Below are 12,759 nucleotides of genomic sequence, written 5' to 3'. Positions count from 1 at the left end.
ACGTTTTATGTCTACGAAAAGTGAACCTACTGCGCCATTCGCACGAGAAAGCACGAACATGGAAAGTGTTGTGTATACGGCGAGTTCACTATGTTTCTCTTTTTAATTTCTTTTCGTGCCCACAAAAGCGCTGGCGGTGCAACAAAAGCAACCCATCTCACTGCCTGGGGCGACGTCAGCAACGACAACTGCAGGTGACAGCAGCGCATGGAGAGTACCGGTAGGTTTGCCGCTGGCGTAGCGGTTAGAGCTATCTCGGGGTTTTTTGTTCCTTTTTTTTTTTCTTTCAAGTTTCTTCAACCGTGAAAAGGTACCGTTAAACAAAGTTCGAGAATGCCATTATAAAAAAGCACAATATTGAATCTCCTTGAAATGAAACCATAAATTCAGAGAATGTCATGGAAGGTTTTGTTGGATTTCTCATATATATGTAGGATTTTGTCGTTATTGCACATGGGTGCTTAAAAATAATTCACTAATATTTTTGCATGCTTTTCTCGGGTTGATTCAATCCATGTCGTCATGGTTCCTTTATGCACGAGAAATGCCCAGAAACTAATTTCCTTCCCTCCTGTTTTCTTTAACGTGGCTACTTCAAAATTTAAAAAAGTCAGAAATATAGCAGCACACCTCAAACTCTTGTATCGCTTTTCATTGGAATCTGGGTCAAAGTTTACGGCATTGAGCATTCGATAAGGAAGAGTATTGGTACCTTATTTGGTACCAGCCTTTGTCATTTTGGTGACTGTCCTGAAGGCGCGAATGACACTCTCGTCGTTCTAAAATCTGCGTCCATGAAGTACAAGGATGAACATCGGACATTGACAAGTGAGGTCTGTAGAATGGGGACGTGGAGCGCGGTGAACCGAAATTAATACGGCGCGACGGACGAGGGTCAAAGAAGGCACACAAACTACAGGACTAGCGCAATGGTGCAGGCAATGGCTTGCTTTGTTTTCAAGCTGCTCTCCCAGAAGGCGTTGTCGGTAGTTTTCGCAGCTTGAAGGAAGAAAACTGGGATGAAAGAAAATATATATGCCCTTGTTCACCGCTGACACAAAACCATACAGGCTGAGGAGGTCACATGGAGAACTGATATAGGTCCGCTAGGTATGCCACTCTACTACTCGCGAATTCCATACCTTCCTGAAACGTTTTTATTGATGCAATGCCCTCAAAGAGGCTTTGTCATTCCCTATCATACAAATATATACTGTGGCTATAATGTCATAAATTATGTGAAATATTTTATATTAAAATATAATATTTGCTTGCAATTGTATGATACATCATACAACTATATTCAATGAGATCATTTTCCAGCAAACGTTTCTCCACAAAAAATTCATAAATCAATAATGAGATTTGTGCAGTATATGTCCGAAAGTTGTACTTTTTTGTTGCATGCTATATGTTTATGCTATCGTCTATGCGAATAAATAAAAAAGGCATTAATGCTTATTTCTGCATCATTTAAGTCGCGGCTGGTAATTTCCGTTACAGATCGTTATGGCCACAGAAGTGGACCCTCTCGTGTCAGCTTAGTCAGGCAAGATCGGGAATTTTTGAGGCAATGAGGCTTCAAATATGGGTGAAAGTGTCCCGGTGTTTTTCAGCTGCCAACTACCGAAGTCATGTTTTGTCAAACCTTTGTTTCCCAAACCCAAGCCCAAAAAAAACAATACACACACAAGATAATTGAACCAGGACGTTAACACAGATGATGCGCTCGCTACCAACTGCCGGTTTTTTGGGTTACGAAGAAGAAGAGAGCTTCACACAAAACATGGGGTTGCGATATGAAGAAAATGTAAACAAAAGAATCAGAAATAATAAACGAAAATAAAATGAAAATAATGACAAATTAGGTCTAACTTTTGTCACATTGTCCAAACGTCTTGTCAAATTGTCCAAATGGAGAAGTATAATCTCCTTGCTGTTGAGCGCCACCGACGGAACCCAAAAAACCGCCAGTTGGTAGCGAGCGCATCATCTGTGGTAACGTCCTGGTTCAATTATCGTGTGTGTGTATTGTTTATTTGGGTATAACTATGCAGCGCCGGAGGTCTTCGGAGTCGTATAGCCAACTAGCCCGCTCGCAAGTACTACTGATCGTTAATCATATTGCGTTATCTCGTGTTTTAACATTCTGTTAGACAGGTGACTTTGGGCGCGTGTTTGAAGGAGGACACCCAGAAGGTCTAAGCAATTGGTCTAAATGAAAAGGAACTGTCACACGTGTTGACGTGCTTACATATGTGTGCCCTCTGTAAGCTTGCTATAATGACTATTGTCAACCACGCCTATTTGATACTGCTAGTCAAAGGCTATAATGACTATTGTCAACCACGCCTATTTGATACTGCTAGTCAAAGGCCGCGGTTTCATTGGGATGACTTCAAGCTCTTTATTGCAAGTGGGCTGTGTGGCAGGGAACATTCGATTTAGCACTGCGACAGCGCTTTTTGTCTATTACAGTTTTGTAGATGTGGTTCGTGTCAAGATATATTTTACAGAGCGCATTCACTTTAGCAAAGAACCATCTTATTGGAGGTTTTGCACGCTGAGGGGTATAGCGAATGGTAACACGCTCTTTTCCGTTCATCCGCTCTACTTCATGGGCTCTAAATTGTGCCAGACAATAAACTAATAAATGGTGCTGCCGAATGAGATTCATTCTGTGCTTTGGTTTCAGCTTTAGAGTTGCTACTGGTGCCATGAAAAAACATCGCCCCGCGACAATCTTGACGGTTCCAAATATTGAAAGCAATTCGTTCTCGATGAAAAAATATGACATATGGATGTCAAAATTCAGTCCGTGCATTGCATTCACCTCGCTTGCTTCGCAGCTGCTCGAGGCGCATAAAGAGGAGGCGAAAAATGACTAGGAGACGCGACAAGACTCCAGATCGTGCCGGACATTCACTTGAAGAGGTAGCCTTTTCCTTTCGGTGTTTGTCTTTTTGTGCGCGCAGTGCTGTACATCGATCCGAGGAAATTCCCGGTGCTCGTGCGGAGTAAAGTATTATTTTATTAATATTTTTTATAAAGGGAATATTCACACCTTGCTGCTTCCTTTCAACATATGGCGATATCTTACTGCACGAAAGAACGCATGCATGGTGCTTGCAAAAATGAAGAATATTTTTAAAATGATGAAAGAACAATCCGTAAAATGGGGACTAGCTATAATATAGGTTGTTAAAGAGCAACATTCTTTCGCATGACATTAAATATTTTACGCAATATCACTAAGGGCAGAAAATCCGACATTATGAGCGAGAACCATTTAAGGGACACTTAAACTCCGCCTTCGAGGGTATGCTTCAGATCGTCGCGATAACGTATGCTTTCAGCCCATATCTTAAGACCCCTTTTAACCAATGCGCATGAACGTGCCTGCGTAGCCTAGAGGTAACGTGAATGGTATGGTCCTGGTAACCTGATTCTGATAACGCCCTCCCATATTAAAGGAGAGGCCCGAGTTGGCAGCTCCTGCCAAATGTCAGGCAACCCTGCGTCCAGTTAGTGCTCGGTCATGTCAGCTGCCACGTACCTACCGCATGCCAGCTCCGTGCTCGTCATTTTTCGTCGCTCACAACGCCAAGACCGCCAGACGGGGCCTCTAACGCTATCACGTTAAAATCGCGGCCTTGGCTCTGGCGGGTAGTAGTTGGCAGGTGACATGGCCAAATATGGATTGGTCGGTGGGCCGTGTGACGTCACGACACTGTATGGCAAAGCAGGTGCTGCCAACTTTAATTTGGCAGTGTAGATGAGAAGGTAGGATTAGAATCTAACCTATTACACACTACTCCTAAATTCACTCTTACACATCTGCACAGCTTGTGTAAAATAAGGCTTAATAGGTATCTTTCTCGTGTGATCTTTTGCATAACTAAGCAGCTTACTACTACCTGGTAATAAATATGGGCGCAATAATAGAGACAGCTGTTAGTTCAATATTGATTAGACGAGAATCAAAGTGCATATACGTGAACGAGAATCAGCATGAGAATTCATAAACCAGAGTCTTTGGGTCCCCCCTCAAGAAAAAAAAAAAAAGAAAAAAATCATTTCAGTAGTTTTTCTTTTATATGAAAAAAGGTCAAATCAAGAGCAGTAAAGAGTCGATAACGGAAGGAGTTTTCATCCTGACAGATTTTAGCCGTTAATATAAAAGCAGGCGCAACAATGTAGTTGTATGCCTCCAGTAAGCAACGTTTCGCGTGCTAATTAAAAGAACATGGTGTTTTACGGAAATCGAACATTAGTGGAAAGCTGTTTTACCACAGTAGGTAGTTTTGGAGGATGTTAGGATTTTCTCACTGCCATACGCCACCGTCAAGTATGTCTTTGTGCAGTTATATAATGAAGGATAAATGTAGTCTATAATAAATGCAAAGGATGATTAATAATAGGATGCACTAAAATACAATTTCGTTCGAAAAACCTCACAAATATTCGTTCTGTTTGTTTGCTGAATCAAAATAATTATCCGGATTTCAACTTGCAATTGTGAGTTATTTTAAAACGAATATAAAACATGCAACTATAACATGTATATAGTCTGCCCGCTTAATCGGAGCTTCTTCTTACAGTAACTAAAATAAAATGAAGGCAGTTATTCCAGGTTTTCTCTCACTTTCACATCCGGAATAAAACAGTTTGTCAATTCAGCGTTATGCTGCGGCATATCAAAATTACCTCTCAGCAAAGAAAAGCAACCAAATGCCTGACATTAAACCGACAAACGGGCAGGCGCACGAAGCGGGACTTTGACCGCTATACGGCCCTCACGAATTCCAAGCAAACAGGATAGGATAGACCATCACATGCCTGCCGTGTCAGGGTGCCCGCGGTGGCAGCGTAATTAGACTGCTTTAGCCTGGTATATAGTGTGAAAGCGGTTCCTTGCTATGGTCTGACATTCCAAATGGTTTTATTATTTCACCGACGGGTTGTACGCATCGCTTCTTTTCAAAATTCGGCAGTTGCTTATTTTTGGTGGACCGTATAAAGTTAATTGCATTTTCCCTGAAGCCGGTGTCTGATGCCATCGACAGCGTTGACCCTGCCCTGCCGGAGTCTCACTCAGGGCTTTAGACTGAATGTTTTCTAGTGTACATCCCTGTTTATATCTGATCCTGTGAAACGGGATACGTCTCAAGTGGCTGAAATCTCTTTATTCAGTTTGTTGATTTGACAATTTAAGGCTATATCGAATTGTGTATTAAATAATAAACAATTTTTACACCGGCTAATGAACGGGTGCTGTTGTTTGCCGCGTTTGTCATCATTGCCTGTGCTGACTGACCGATTGCAGAGTCACCGAGATAATGGATGATTTTTTTCCGAGCGTTACCCTTGGTCTTGCGCACATTGGGGTGAATTACATTGTGCACTGAGCCTGTCATTTTATTGACCCGGTTTACTTACTTGTAACAGTTCTACGTCGATCAGCGAGCACTGGAGCCTCATGAGGGCGTCAGGTTCGTGGTTCAGAATCCAGCGACGGGCGGCCACTGCGTTCTTCGCCGACCAGTCTTTCGTGACCACATTAGAATCACCTATTATTTTGTCGACAGTGCCATAATCTACATATATAATATGGTGAGACTTCCCAAAAAAAAACATACAATATTGTGCCTTTGCCTGTGCCACTAGGTATAACGGGCTTGCCATAAGCTACAGCCACATAATCGTAAATCGCCACAAGCTTCGCATAAATTTTCTCGGCATCCTATTTTTTGAAGAAGAGGAAGGGGATCGCTGCACGCCTATCAGTTTATCTGGGTGCCATTCTTAATACCCGCTGGTGTTTTCCGAAATAAGCACACATAGATAGACTGCAATAATTATCATGCTTATTATGGGCTGCTGATTTAAATCTCATACAGGTAAGAGGAACTTTGTGAGAGTCCTTCACAATATCATTACCCTGAGCTCCAACACAGAACCTTCTCTTGCCATTTATCAGAATATTAGCATATTTTTACTTTCATCAAAAGTTTCTTTCTAAATGCAGTAATTGATCCCAAAGTCGAACAGTAAAAACAAGTACTAATTCTCCATCCTGATTCTAAAACAGCAGCATCACAAGATATACAGCATGAAGTAACCTAAAGAAGTAAGAAAGATATACAGCATGAAGTAAAGTAAACATAGGCTCCAGTATTGAAGGGTTGAGTGCTGTTTTATTCTTAAATAACCCGCCCACAATACATAAATCATCTTTGAGCAATTTGTTCAATACAGAGTCGAGTCTCTCTCTACGTTTCATTGTAACTTGAGTACAACAATAATGTTGCTAGAACATGTCGTATTGGTGTAATTTTTTGCATCGATGTCTTTCAGGTTTCAGGTTTTTTGTTTTCAGAAATGTATTACACAAATTAGTATGATTTATTTGGTACAGAAGGAGGTCCCAAAGAGAAGCTGTCAGGGGGACCTCCTATAACATAATACACTGGGATTTACTGCAGTTTGATTCCTTCAATATGTTGTCACCGTTGACGGGACACGACCAAAAGGCCATGTTCTCTGCAACAGCTTTATGCGGAGGGCCATTCGGGAAACGTTATGCGGGAAAAATTATGTTTAATACATGTACAGGTGCGGACATAAGTAAACAGAGCAAGTTTTTCCATTCCAATAAAAAGTTATGCCTTCTGCACTGCACATAAGAAAACAATATCCTTCCATGTGACGGGCACTGACACCTATTATCGGTTTTCATATACCACGACTGCCATTTTCAATTACGCTATGCGTGAACAATTTTATAAGGAAATAGCGTGCTCCGTTTACTTTTGTCTGCACAGGTACGTTGAACTATATGCTCACAACGCATGTATCACAGGAGCAGGGGAGCACAGCTCTTCCAAAACTTGTTCAACATTTGTTCTACCTAGCATAGGGAGCGCTTTCACGTAAATTCCACCTCTTTGATGCCTTATTTATGAAAAATCACATAGGCCGGTTTGTGTGCGAGTCGCTGTGCGACAGTATTCAGCCGCAGCTTGCATAAGGCTTGGTTGCATGCCTGCGGTGCAGCCTAATGGGATTATATAAAGTACAGTTTTAGTCCGGTTCTCGCCTTGCTCATTAGGTGAAGATATTTAGGCAACGGAGAATATGAGAAGTGCCGGAGAACCACTTTTCCTCCTCCTTCGTTCTATTCTTGCGCAGTTTCAAGTCTTTATTGGTGTCATTCCTGAAGCAATCGGTTGGAAGGCATGCGAATCTAAAGCACACCAGCGAATTCTAAAAGAAGGCAAGTGTACCAGGGGTGACAGATATTCATAGTTCTAGATGAAACTAGGAACTTTGAGGGAGAAATTTATCGCTTCAGGCTTGGGATCGGAATATTTGTAGAGATAAGGGAGATTTAAGTTATTCCGGTATTATGTTCTTGAGAATTACCGCGATAGACTAAATATTGTGAAAAATGACGAAGCTACCCTGTTAAGCGAGCCAATACGTGTGACACTTCTTTGTTATCGTTATACATGGGAAAATAATAAAAGGTGATGTACACGAGGAATACTCCACTGAAACACCTCGCTGGGTGCCGTTAGCCCCAGTACCGACACCGTCAGCGCCACCAGCTTGTACGAAAATGTGATTAACACGCATCGTCAAATTGGGAGCAAGGAAACAATTACCTGCTGGCTCATCTCGCAGAAGCAGGATGAGAGCAAGCGGCGCGTGAAGCGCGCTTAAGGGAACAAATAAACCAGGAATGCTCATCGCTATTCTCTCCCGCAGGATAAACCACGTTATCTCGCTGTAAATACTTCATCGCCGCGAACGCACCACAGTCATCAGTCCTAGGTCGATCACATCGGAGCTCAAAGCGACAGCAGCGCCGTTGAGTAAGGTCGCTCATTTCTGGCTTTAGTGCCAAAAAAATTAAATGCATCTTCTCTTTCGGCTTGGCCTGTCTGTTGTAATTATCACTTTTGCGCTGACTCTATAATGACAGACATGCGTTTGTGGGGCTACGATCTGCAGAAATTCACAGTTTTCGCTAGATTTGTTGTCGTTGCTACGCAAATGTAATATCGGGAATGATGCCAATCGATATTCAAAACTTTGTTTCAATGTATCCCATGGATTTCAGACAAGCAAATACAGTACTGATTACAAATTGACGCGGAAACACATTTTTTAGGATTGAAGTCATTGAACCTAATGTGCGTTTAATTAACTTTTCATTTAGCGAGGGTAAAATGACCTATTGACACAGTCATTGTTGTCTGGAGTAAAGAGCTCAGCAAAGAGGTCGTGGTGTCCGAAAGTCGCGCGAAAATTCTTAAATGCGCCAAAACTCAGCAATGCGGAAGAGGTGTGCTTCGTAGGTACTCGAATTGGGCTTTATGCAGTCGTCGTTTTTTTTTTAACACAAAAGTCTAGAGCGTGTATAAATGACTTGCTGGACATAATAAATACTGTTTAGTTTAGAATTTTATTATGTGGTATGAGCTGAGGCAAGGGCTGCAGACTACTAGCTCAAAGATCGAAGCTTGATCGGTTTCCTTATAAACATTGTTTTTCCATTGCAGAGTACAATTGAATTCTGCAATGGGAATGAACTTTCAATCAACGGCGCAAGGTACCGTAACTCGTTAGCATCAAAGCCTTTATCTTATGTTCATACTTTCGCATATCCCCTATTTGACAAGCTGAACACTAATGTATGGTTTTGCTCAGTGTGCTCAGCTACTGAGGCGTAGGACACTAGTTTATACCCAGCCAACGTTGTCGCATTTTGAAGGAAGCGATGCGCGAAGGGAAACTGTATGCTGAGCGATGGGAGTGCGAAAAGCCCCATGCGGCTAAAATTATTTCGGAGCCTTCCGAATTGCGTGACAAAACAGAGCATTACAAAACCACCCAACGATCGCACCCACGGGGAAATGATTCCTGACCAAAGAACAAGAAATGTCCCCTTCGAAATGGCAACAGTTATTAGTCGCGGCGAAGAGTTACAAATAAAACAAGCTTGTGCTACACGAGGACCCAGAGTAGGTTTCGATGGATGGCTGTGGTGAGGAAACTCAGTCGTACAACCAGTAAATATAGAAATACCAAGCGCAGTTAACTATTTCTCTTTTTTTTTTTTTAGCTTTAAGTGAATTTTGTTACACATTGCGAGTGCGTTTATTAGAATGCAGTGTTTAAGTGCTGAAGCATTCAGTGGGGATCATTTTATAGACCTTCAAGTTGGCAAACTTTGTCGCTACACAGAAGGGTAAATCATTCCTTTCAATATGTTAGTAAAAATATATCTTACAGATTTGCGCATTTGTCTCACAATTATCTTATAACGCACCTAATTGCTTCTTTTTATTTCAGGTTTAAGCATCGCTACTACGCACAGCGTCATAAGTACGTCATGACCTCTCCGGACCAACCAGAATATTTTAGTCAGAGCGACACTGGGCCGGCTTTCTGCCGAACGACACCTTTAAGTTTAGCTGGAAAAAGAAAAAAGATTGGTCTTGAGGAAAGGTGATGGTAGCATCTGTATCCGTAACGGTGAAAAATGTCAAACTGTGCTGGAGCTGGTGGGGCGGTTCCATCAGGATAATAGAACCTCATGTAATCACGAACTATCGCTTGCGATACTTTGGTTTGGTAGTGCTGGCATGGCTCTCTATTTGGAAAAAACAGCGCACCCTTAAGGTACGAACGGAGAACTATAGGGCAACACAGCGCTGACTTGAAGTGGTTCTTTTATTGGAGATAAGCACAATATATATAGGAAAACTGGGCGGCAAGACATGGGGAGCAGCTGCTAGGTTCACGCGCGACTGAAAGAAAACAAACATGAAAAAGGTGTCAGATAGAAATGCTGTACCTGAAAACAAACAAAAATGGAAGGGCGCATGAAGGAATTAAACCGACAGCAACAAATAACAATATGCGACGACAACATGACAATAAAATGCAAGAAAACGACTAAAAAGGAATTAGGTTGTTGTGGCGCTTTACCTGCATGCTCTTTCACGCACGCTCAAAAGGACCAGGCAAAAAGGCTGTGTTGTGTTCTCGGCGCCCGACAAGCTATGCGAGCTTTGTCACAGAGTGAATGCCCAGGCTTCGCGAGAGCCAACCTGCCCGGTTAAGCACTAGGCACCTTTGTTTCTTGTGACGTTGTGTGGTTTATAAAACTGATTTGAGCTGTGGAATGGTCTACCTAGTGCAAACCGAGATTTGCCTCATTGAGCGTCTTATGAAGCATTCCATGATGTTTGCAGAACAGAAACCTGCGAGTCCTCTGCCTAAAGTGCTCCTCTCTTCCCTCTGAGCCCATTTATAAATGAGTTCATATCAATCAAAATGCGCATCATATCATGCATGGATCATTGTAGCCGTCCGCATTCTTAATTTAGGAGATGATTGTGTAAGCGTACCTTCGATACCTCTATAAAAATGTAAATTATTATTTTTCTTATCCAGGTGCAGGTAGAGCGATGAGGTTCTCCTGCTTAATTTCGAAGTTTTAAAGTTTAATATCTCTGAATTCAGTCTTTTACTCTTATTTGCCTCTTTAGGCATTTGTTCTTTTCGTCCTGCCTTTAACGTCCTTTTTGGCTCTTTTATTGTTTTTTTGTTTTCATGTTGTCATCGCATATTGTTATTTGTTACTCTTTTACTGCCAATCGGTTTAATTGTTTTACCCGCTCTTTCATTTTTGTTTGTTCCCAGATACAGTATTGTTATCTCGTGTTCTTTATTTCACCTTTATTATCTTTTCCTGGCCTGCAGACCCACCAGCTGTTCCCCATGTTTTTCCGCCCCCTTTCGCTAAGCAACAAAAACCAGTTGAAGCGCCGTGTTGTCCTACCTTTATCCGACCGTGTCATAAGGGTGCGCTGTTTTTTACCGATATCAATGACCATCTAGCCCGTTCTACCCCCATTGCATGCCTGTCTATATTGGCGCTCTTACTGTACGACCACTCCCATGTAATACCGAACGCACTAGGATTAAGCTTTACTGTGTACTTTCATTTGGAGCAGTTGTGGTTTGTTGATGAGAGTGCTTTGATAGATAAAACATTGCCAATGACATTGCCAGACTGCAGAACACGTCGACACAAATATGAAGAGGCCCGGCTGCTTGAATTATACTGTTCCACACGGGGCATTTTCCTTAGCGACCGGCTTATTTACAGCTCAGCCCTTACTAGTCCGTTGATCTGAGTGGCGACAGCCACTGCAGCTTGGATCAAGATAGCCATAAAAGCGCAAAAAGAAATAAGAAAGGGACAGTAGTACTTATTGGGGGTGTTGGCAGCCAACAGATAATGAGGCTGCATGCTGTCTTTGGCCAGTTCAGTCTCTGTACGATACGGGCATTATCTCTTGACGGGAATTGCCTCCACTTAGCTGCTCTGAAGTTTGTGTTTCCAAAATGTATAGCTGTTGTAATTCCTTTCTTAAAGTTCTCCAGTAATTTCGTTTTCATATTTCGAGTGAAAGAGAGCAGCTGTACCTCAAATACCCGGCACCTAATACGGCGAAGCTAAAATCTTCAATATAAATTTACAAGTTTACAGTGTAGTCCTGATCGTGTCGTTCAACTGCTATAAGAAAACGTTGAAATCACCAGTGTCTTACAATGGTCGACCTTCTTTTCTCAAAGAATGAAGCAAGTCCGTATAGCGGACGAAACATCCCTGCTTCTTTTGGAAACACCACTTGCTTCTTTCTGATGTTTGATAAAAATTTCAAAATTCCCAGGAGAGCCATTTAAACTTCAAGTTTTTGATGCAGCAAAATTAAAAACAACGGGGACGTAGAAAGAAACACGCAGAACCAGGACAAGCTGCCATTTAAACAAGTTTGCTGAAGTAATGGACTGAGCCGAGGGCTAGAGGTCGTTTTCTAGCAAAAGCGATGTAGATATGATAACATTTTAGTGCCTCTTACCATTAAAGAGCAGTAGTGAACGGCTCGAGCGCGAGGAAGTTTTTTCGTCAGCGGAAAGCTTCTATTCTAAAAATATGACCTTAAAGCTATTAAAATAACACATGATAGAGCGCCGCATAAAGCTCTTCAAAAACTACTTTTCGCATAATAAATTTGGGGCGTCGAAAAGTCTCTCTTGCTGAGGAGACAGATAAGACTGGAACGAGGTATTTACTTTTCAAATGGCAAATACTCAGGAGAGAGAAAGCGGCAAGGCAGTAATTTGCATACACTTTCCTGTCGCTTAATGAAGTCTGCAGTCCGCCTCTTCACCCATATTCAGGGAAGCAGTTTGTGAAGGCTGGTGCTACTGGCGAATTTAGTTTGTTAGCGAAGAACTTCGCAACGAGAGCGTCTAGCGGCCGTTTACCGCATCCTGGTGGGCTCAGCGCTACGCGAACGAGAGTGTTTTAATTATTGAGGTGTCCCTAACGCAGCTGCGGACGATAAACTTCCCCGAATAGCAGCCCGCGCAGAATCCATGCAAGTCTGAATGCGCTGAGTATTTTAGAAGCGAGTAAGTATTCCCTTCTGTCCTTAATTTTGTTTTAATAAATGCTAGGTAAAATGCTTCCTTACAGCCACTCTGCAAGCTATGAAACCATTTTGTTCATATTCCCTTCACCGTTTCTCTTGTTCACAATTTGTTTCAAGCAGTTGAATGATTCATTGTTAGCAGTATCGTTAGAATATTGAGATGTTGCAGAAAGACTAAACTGGGCAAGCACTCATGTGAGTTATCAAAAGGCCCTCGAAAAGTCGGAAGCTTGCGCGACCG

The sequence above is a fragment of the Amblyomma maculatum genome, chromosome 6 (assembly GCF_055883805.1).
Source record: "Amblyomma maculatum isolate TAMU_Amacu chromosome 6, ASM5588380v1, whole genome shotgun sequence".
In the NCBI taxonomy this organism is placed as follows: domain Eukaryota; kingdom Metazoa; phylum Arthropoda; class Arachnida; order Ixodida; family Ixodidae; genus Amblyomma; species Amblyomma maculatum.
The sequence above is the reverse complement of the archived record's forward strand: the minus strand, read 5'-3'. Positions refer to the sequence as shown.